The sequence below is a fragment of the Terrapene carolina genome, unplaced genomic scaffold (assembly GCF_002925995.2).
Source record: "Terrapene carolina triunguis isolate 2854851 unplaced genomic scaffold, T_m_triunguis-2.0 Scaffold58, whole genome shotgun sequence".
In the NCBI taxonomy this organism is placed as follows: domain Eukaryota; kingdom Metazoa; phylum Chordata; order Testudines; family Emydidae; genus Terrapene; species Terrapene triunguis.
Window position 1 is genome coordinate 12,846,375 of NW_020664409.1, and position 9,633 is coordinate 12,856,007.

Sequence of the window (9,633 nt, forward strand, 5' to 3'; positions counted from 1 at the left end):
GTAGATATTACATTAGATTTTTTTTAGTTTATAAGTACCTTATTTTTCCAGATATATTTTAATTATATTTATTGTGACTTCACTCATTTCTTTTGCCAGTTTCTTCAGAATTCCTCTATGGCTACTATCTGGTCCTGGAATTTTGTCAATCTTTAGATAATTTTAATTCATCTACTATAATCCCAATTTGTTCAGTATTTCCTTCTTCCCCAGCAAAATTCCTGGCTGGTTTTGATATCCATCACACATTTGCCTTTTAAAGACTGGAGTAAAGAATTCTTTTTTTTTTTTAAGCATCATCTACCTCTTCAGTCAGTAAATCATCTCTAAGAATAGAGGAACATAGGAATTGCTATATTGATCAGACCAGTCTGTCTAATCCAGTACCTTGTCTCTGCCAGAGAAAGGTGCAAACCCCCCTATAACGAACTGCTATGAAATAACTTACTGATAGAACTTTCCTCCTAGTCCTCCTATACCAGTTAGTAGTTGATTTACAACCTTAAGCATATGTTTTTTTTATCCCCTATAATTTTGTTTATCCTATCTAAAGTAATTGTGGATGTTCTCATTAGTCATATAAATGTCTTATACTTTTTTACAGTATTACTTAGTTCTTAGGACACAATCCAACTAGTTCCACTGGTAACTTTAGATGTTGTGTTAAAAGTGTTTACCAGTTTTAAATTTGTTGCCATTAAGTTACATTTATTTTATTATGAATGAGAATAAATTGGAGCACCTAATAGACCTCCCTTATGCCATTTATTATTCTATATTTTAATTCTCCATTTTCAATTTCCTTATCATGCCTCCTAATTTTATTTTGTGTCTGCTCTGATGAGTCACATGCCTATGGACTTAACACTCCCATTGACTTCAGTGGAAACGCAATTGGGCCCTTAATTTTTGCAGATACCTCTAATTTATTTTAAAGAACTTTTTGCACTTTTATATTTATCCACGTTAGCCTTTTTTATTCTACTCGGTTTATTGCTAGATAGCACACTTAACCTGGGACATACATAACTTTTCCATTTTCCTGGTGTGTCCTTCCCCATGGTTGCTTTATTCATTCAGTTTCACCTAACACAACCTGTATTGCGCCATTATCTTTTATTGGTTCTCTAATTTTGTCTCATTTTAAGTCCTAACTAGTAATTTAATTAGAAGATGGGCAGTTTCATACTGGTATGACCCTGCTTACTTCAGTGGCTTTATTCCTGATTTACAATGGTGTAACTTGCACTAAGTAAGATTAGAAGCCTGTCCCAGGAAATTAACTATGACACAATTGCTTAAATGCATCTCAATTTCTGTACCTCTGAACATGTCGTTAGTGTTAATAAAATAGGCCCCATTACTGCATTTCTTGCGTACCCCAAATTCCCATTGAGTTAATTGATATCTGAGTAAAGGTGTTTAATAGGTTGAGTAATTCTGGTGTTAGAGAATGTGGAATAATTACATATATGGTCCAGGTCAGGTAAGTGCTATCCTAATACTACTACTTAGCACTTGCCAGCTGTATACCCAAAGCAGTTTATAAAGGTGGATATGTGTCACTAATTGAAGAACAGAGAAGTTAACTGGTTTGTTTATGATCATACAGTGAGTCTATGGCAGAGACAGGACTAGAACACAGGCCTCCTGGTTTCAGCCCTGTGTCCTATCCACAGGACCAACATTGTGCCTTACATTCATAGTCCTTGTAGTCTAACTAATCATATTTAATTAATGTGATTTTTTTTTCTTGCCTGTTGGCTAGTGCATGTGGCTCTGAGCTCTGTGTTTTGTGTCTTTGTGTATAGAAAAAGACTATCTGCCATTAGTTACTACTGTTGTTCCTATGTTTGTCTAGAGCGGGGTGGGCAAACTTTTGGCCCGAGGTCCACATCTGTGTATGGAAATTGTATGGCGGCCTATGAAGGCTCACAAAATTGGGGGTTGGGGTGCGGGGGTGTGTCAGGGCTCCAGCTGGAGATGCAGGCTCTGGGGTGGGGCTGGGAATGAGGGGTTGGGGATGCAGGAGGGTGCTCTGGGGCTGAGACCGAGGGGTTCGGAGGGGGATCAGGGCTGGGGCAGGGGGTTGGGACACATGGGGGGATCGGGGTGCAGGTGCTGGGCGGCGCTTACCTCAAGCAGCTCCTGTAAGCAGCGGCATGTCCCCCTCCGGCACTTACACGGAGGCGCAGCCAGGCGGTTCTGCGCAGTGCCCCATCCGCAGGCGTTGCCCCTGCAGCTCCCATTGGCCGTGGTTCCTGGCTAATTGGAGCTGTGGGGGCAGCGCTTGGGGCAGGGACAGCGTGCAGAGCCCCCGGCTGTCTCTACACGTAGGAGCCGGAGGGGGGACATGCCGCTTCTTCCAGGAGCTGCGCGGAGTGGGGCAAGCCCTCGACCCCACTCCCTGGTGGGAACTCGAGGGCCAGATTAAAACGTCTGAAGGGCCGGATGCGGCCCCCGGGCCGTAGTTTGCCCACTCCTGATCTAGAGTAAGTTTAATAAGTTTGTTTACAACGAAATCTATACAAGTGGGATGAAGAGATATTCCTATCACTGGCATCCAGAGTGCGGACGTTATTTGATCATCCTTCCAGTTTAAAAATTTTAACTTCTATTTGGGCCTGGACCAGCTCCAACTGCAGTCACAGCCTAAAGTTCCAGTGATGTCAAAGGGAGCACGATCAAACTGTTTATGGGCTTGCATACACATTTCTTTCTCAAATGTCCTATTGGTGTTACCACTGGTTCAGTTCCAGCTGGTAGACCTGGGAGAAGGGTCAGAATTTGGGGGGAGCATGGGCTGTTATAGCAGGGGTAAGGGAGAGACAAGACAGAACTGGGGCAGGGGGAATCAAATCAGTATCTTAGATGTCTGTATACTAATGTGAGAAGTATGGGGAATAAGCAGCAAGAACTCAAAATGCTAGTAAATAAACACAACTATGACATAGTTGGCATCACAGAGATTTGGTGGGAGAATACGCATGACTGGAATATTGGTATAGAAGGGTACAGCTTGCTCAGGAAGGACAGGCAGGGAAAAAAGGGAGGAGGTGTTGCCTAATATATTAAAAATGTATACACTTAGACTGAGGTTGAGATGGAAATAGGAGACAGATTTGTTGAAAGTCTCTGGGTAAGGATAAAAAGGGTAAAAACAAGGGTGATGTCATGTTAGGGGTTTACTACAGACCACCTGACCAGGAAGAAGAGGCGGATGGGCTTTTTTTAAACAACTAACAAACTAGGGTGACCAGACAGCAAAAGTGAAAAATCGGGACAGGGGGTTGGGGGTAATAGGAACCTATATAAGAAAAAGACCCCAAAATCAGGACTGTCCCTATAAAATCGGGACATCTGGTCACCCTATAACAAACTCATCCAAAGCACAGGACTTGGTGGTGATAGGGGACTTCAACTACTCAGACATCTGCTGGGAAAATAACACAGCAGGGCACAGATTATCCAACAAGCTCTTGGAATGTATTGGAGATAATTTTTTATTTCAGAAGGTGGAGAAAACAACTAGGGGAGAGGCTGTTCTAGATTTGATTTTGACAAATAGGGAGGAACTGGTTGAGAATTTGAAATTGGAAGGCAGCTTGGATGAAAGTGATCATGAAATGGTAGAGTTCATGATTCTAAGGAATGGTAGGAGGGAGAACAGTAAAATAAAGACAATGGATTTCAAGAAGACAGACTTTAGCAAACTCAGGGAGTTGGTAGGTAAGATCCCATAGGAAGCAAGTCTAAGGGAAAAAACAATTGACAGTGGCAGTTTTTCAAAGAGACATTATTAAGGGCACAAGAGCAAACTATTCCACTGTGTAGGAAAGATAGAAAGTTTGGCAAGAGACCACCCTGGCTTAACCAGGAGATCTTCAATGATCTAAAAATAAAAAAAAGAGTCCTATAAAAAGTGGAAACTAGGTCAAATTACAAAGGATGAATAAAAACAAACAACACAAGCATATAGGGACAAAATTAGAAAGGCCAAAGCACAAAACAAGATCAAACTAGCTAGAGACATAAAGGATAACAAGAAAACATTCTACAAATACATTAGAAGCAAGAGGAAAACCAAGGACAGGGTGTTGTTCTTCTTAACTTCTGAGGAGATCACAAGAAGAAATGGGCTTAAATTACAAGGGAGGTTTAGGTTGGACATTAGGAAAAACTTCCTAACTGCCAGGGTGATTACTGGAGATTTTTTAGGTTAGACAAACACCTGTCAGGGATGGTCTAGATCAGTGTTTCTCAAACTGGGGCCGCCGCTTCTGTAGGGAAAGCCCCTGGCGGTCCGGGCCAGTTTGTTTACCTGCCCCGTCCGCAGGTCCGGCCGACTGCGGCTCCCACTGGCCGCGGTTCGCTGCTGCAGGCCAATGGGAGCTTCTGGAAGCGGCGCAGGCCGAGGGACATACTGGCTGCCACTTCCAGCAGCTCCCATTGGCCTGCAGCGGCGAGCCGCGGTCGGCCGGATCTGCGAACGGGGCAGGTAAACAAACTGGCCCAGCCCGCCAGGGGCTTTCCCTACACAAGCGGCGGCCCCAGTTTGAGAAACACTGATCTAGATAATATTTTAGTCCAGACTGGATTAGATGACCTCTCGAGGTCCCTTCCAGTCCTATGATTCTATGAAAATACTGCCAGTCTCCTTCACTTATAACAATGCTAGTCGAATCATAAGTGTAAGAGAGAGAAGAGCACACACTGTCATCATGAATCTGTCTCATCATGTGCCTTTTGCAGATGCTGAAATATATAGAAAAGGAGGCTATTTTTTCACACTCAGCGAGACATGCATTTTTTCTTACTGTCATGCGGAACAGTTGTATTTTATATGCTTGCAAAGGTTGCTAACAGCTAGCTTGTCACAGAGAAATAAATGTATCTTCAGATATGATTAGCCCATCTATTTGTCCTTACCTGAAAACTGAGGAAATGGGGGCTATTACCTGCAAACAACTATGAGGTTGGTAGGGCTACTGTGTATATTTATGGTACTGTGTATTCCTAGCATTGCTTCATCATCTCATTTGTTATTAAAGCCAAGCTGAGTTTACTCTCAGCTTCACTTTACATTATGTGATCTAAAAATAATACTTTGCAAGTCTACAGGGTGTTTCAGGTGAGGATCTCAAAGCACTTGACAAATATTATTCTACTGAGCTACACAGAGCTCTGTTGGAATAGTTGTTAGTATACTTAATTTACAGACAGAGAAACTGAGAAGCAGAAAGGTTAAATAACTTTCATGACACAAGGAGTGGCACATAGCCTTAGAAATTAGGAACCTGCACAGAAAAGCGGAGCTATTTTGCTGATTCACCCTGGTAGCCAGAATAGGTGTGTCCTAGTAGGTGAAACCTGGGAGTATAAAAGTATTTGTCTCTTTCTCTCTCAGAAAGATTGGGTAGTAAATAAGAAGTCTTTCAGAGAAAATCCCTAGACACAGCAATATAAGGAGGAAGCTAAGGTTTACGTTTTAGTTTTCTTAAGGAAAAAGGAAAATTTCAGGAAGAATGGGCTAGTGCTGAGTGCTGGTGAATTTTGGACACCTGTTGTGTATGTATACGGTGTGGAAAATGGGATAGAGATTCTGCCACTTCTCAGCCAGTGACAGAGATAAAGAGAGACCCTAGGAATTCTGATTCCCACTCTAACTCTACAAAATTCCTATAGTTAAATGAGTGTGTCTGTGAAGCCTACATGGAAAAATATTATTGCAATAATTTTGATTGATTGTCACAGTACTGCTGTGTGTATTTTTGAAGGGAGGAAGAGCGAGTGAGAACAAAATGTTGGTACTGGTAGCCAAGCTAGTTAATGTTCTATCTGTGAAAAGAAAGAACATTAAACATCAGGAATGACAGAATTTCATGTAAAAGTGTTTTTTACTAGGAAAACAATTATATTGAACTGTAACTGAAATTGTTTTAAATGCCTGTAAATGGTTTCAAGCAGGACAGCTGATGGGTAAAAAGTTCCAAGTGCCATGGGATCATTCTGCACTGCAGATAGTGATGCAGTTGGAAGAGTTGGTATAAATGTATTTATAGCAACAGTGGAGAAAATACAGCAGTTATCCACTGAAGTTACTTCCAAGTATTGTGGTCCTGTGTGCACAAAACTACAATTATAGGCTGCATTACAACAGTGTGTGTACATATATATATATATATATATATATATATAATACCCTTATGTATTTAGATTCCTCCCCCTGATTTAAAGGAGGAGGCATCAGAATTTTTTGCAGCTATATATAGAAATTATGTAACCTCCTACATGCAGTATATGCCTTTTATATCAAAGTGAACTTCTCAAATTATTTCACATAAAATTATACCTTTTGAAAAATCTCAAGAATTAAATAAACAAAGCACACGTGATTTAATGGTCAGCAACTAATTATATATAACATTATAATGGTGGTTGACAGATTTCCTCCCATTCTCTTGTTTTGGAAAGACCACTGCTGTGAATTACAGCTTTGGTATTTCCTCCTTTATTAAACAGCAGGTAGTTTACTGCTGCCTTGCTGAGAATCACAGTAGTGAATTCAGGTCTGTGTAATCTTCTATATCCTGTTCCAAGCACATATTGTCACTCATAACAAATGGAATAGAAGCCACCCTCCAACTAAGGCTGCACTCACTTTTAGAGGACTAAATAAATCTACCCTCAAGCAGAAGCACGGTTAAATTACATTTGTAGTTTCTTTGTAGTTGTGGCTTCTCTTCAAAATAATGAAGAACTCTTCTGAGCAAAGAACTACTGGCTACATTATTTTTAGTACAAAAACAAGACCTACCCATATTAATAGCATTAATCACAATGGGAACCTCATGAGAACAATATGTATGGTCGTATTTCTGCTGTTTTTCTGGAGTAGAAATAATATGACACACCATAAACTGTCCCACACACAGGCTCATCCAATCTGCCTAAATTGGGGGAAAGCACTGGAAACTTAGCTATCAAGATAGGAATTCCATTCTTATTATGCTCAGGGCCACATGTTCAGAAATCGCTTACCTACCAGAGGTTTGGATATAATCATCACCACATGTCAGTCTCTCTGGGATTGTATCAAATCTGTCACCACACAACTTGTACTGAAATGATATTTTCTAGCATTAGAAATTTCTCACTCAGAACAACAAGATGAATAGCTCAATACAAGTGGAGAGAAATGAAATTCCTAACTGTCTACAATTGTTCTGAGAATTGGGTTTAATCTTTCAATGCAATTTAAGCATCTAGGGCTGCTAAACACCACAGTTGTACAACATTTATGAACAAGTGTATGTTCTCATGAAATTGAATCAATCAAAGAATAGCTCTAAACATGAAAGACTGGAGCAAATAGGCAGAATTCCATGATGCTTCTGGCAAAATTTCTATCTCAAAGGTCAGTGCTTCTTAATGCAATTCAATGAATAAATTCAACATCTGCCCTTAAAGTATTACATTTGCTGCATTACAAGCTTTACATCCTGAAAGGGTCTCTAAATTGTTTGGCTGGAAGTCAAAGACAATGAGTTACAATTAATGTCAGGATGATCTCTTCAGAATAACCAGTAACATTTTGGGGATCACACAGACCAGTAAGGAGTTCTGTCGCTGCCTGCCCTGTAATCTTGGGTGCCTTAGTATACCACTATAGCTCAGATAGGGTTACCATATTTCAAGTTCCCCAAAAGAGGACACTGCCGGGGAAGGGGGAGCTGAAGGAGGGGTACAGGAAATGTTCTGGGATTTTTGCAGAGCAGACGTTGCAGCTCAGAAGGAGCCCTGATTGGTCCGCTTCCCTTTCTTAGTTTTCCAAGACTGGGGTTTTCTTTTCAGTTTCAAGTTGTGTTAGTGTTTTCCCATTAACTTTAATGGCCCATCACTTGTCTTTTCCTGGGTTGTACAATGCTAGGTGCCTGGAGCTAGCTTCATCTGGTTGCGGAAGCAGCCCCTCCCTGTCTGGCAGTACACCACTGTGAGTTGGAGCTGAATGTTACAGCACAAATTATGAGCACAAATACATAACCAGTCTGTATACATTTCTCATCAGGTATAATCATCCAGTTCAGTACATTACAAGCTTTCATAAAAGACCCTTCCCAACATATTTTTATAGCTCAATAACATTGTATGCGATCAGCTGATTCAACTGCTTATTCTTGGGTTCAAAACCCCCTGGGTTCTCCCTTTGAGGTATCCGGATCCTGATTGTCACCCATGGTATAGCCAAAGAGTTTGGACTCATTTTTTGGACAGGTTAATGGCTTAGCTGATAAGACAATGCACTAATGCATAGGAGACACTGGTATGAGAACTATTCATTTTGTCTCAGTTTGAACCCCGGAGTGGTTTTTAAGGGAGCTTTGCAGAGGTGACAGTAAGGACCAATTTCTGCCATCCTGACTCAGATTGAGTAATACCTTATTGTGTGACTAGCACCCCTGGAATCAGTGGGATTATTCAGAGTACTCAGTGTGAGCAAGGGTGCCAGAATCTGGCCCTTTGTCTCTGTTGGAGGAAGGGAAGATTAGCAGGCATTATACTATTAACACCTCCTTGTAGTTACAGGGGATGGGGACTTGAGTAGAATTGGGGGGGGGGTGAGAATGGTGGGTCAGAATGAAAGGGGAGGTTCAAAACCCGAGGACCTCTCACTAAAACTGACCTACTATCCCCAGCTTCTATTGTGGGAAAGTCGGAGCTCCCTAAACATATATGGCCTGGGACAGGGATAGATGTGAGAAGGGAGAGCTCAGACTCAGACATCCTGAGTTCCCTTTTCCATTAAAGGGCTTACTTTGCTAAGACTTTTCTTATTTGTATTTAGTGTTTTGTGGAAGGCATTTGTTTTTATTTGTAGTTAATTGAAAGTTTAGTAGCTGGTACCCATGAAAATAATTCCTGATTGTGGGGGTTGCATTACCATAAGTATTTTACCCCTCTTCCTCCTCCTCCTCATTTCTCTATTGTCTTCCCCTCTTTCTTGGGACATATGTCCACTGAAAGCTGCAGCCACTAGAGAGTGACATGAACACATGCTTTTGAGCATGTTGGATAATGACATTCAATCCAACATGGGGCAATGTTTGGGAGGACAGAGATACACATGAAAGTCCAGAGATTATTACTATATATCACAACACCACAGATCAAAATGAATGACATTTGAAACCCATGTGTGTCATATTTAGCTACAGTGAATGCTCAAGGAACAGTCATGGGTAAACATGTGGGATGTAACAAATTCAGTAGCTGTTGCTACCTGCAGATGTTAAAAATATTCCTATTTTCACAAGTACCTTAAATTGGAATCCCCATCCCCATGCTGTTTCAAACAGCACTCTGTGGAATTAGCATTGCTTTAGTTGCTGGGGACAAGGCCTAGGAGGACAGTGTCCATATTAATTGTTCAGGACAGGGGTTCTGATCCTCAACTTATTGCTACGATCCCAACCCTCACCTTGTTTTAGAAGAGATGAGGAATATTTAGTTGAGAAAGGAGAAGAATAAGAGGCAATTTGATTGACATGTAAAAAGTTACGAAGAGCATTTAGAAAATTTACCATGATCCTACTTTTCACCCTGTCTGCAAAGTGAGAACGTAAAAGACATTGC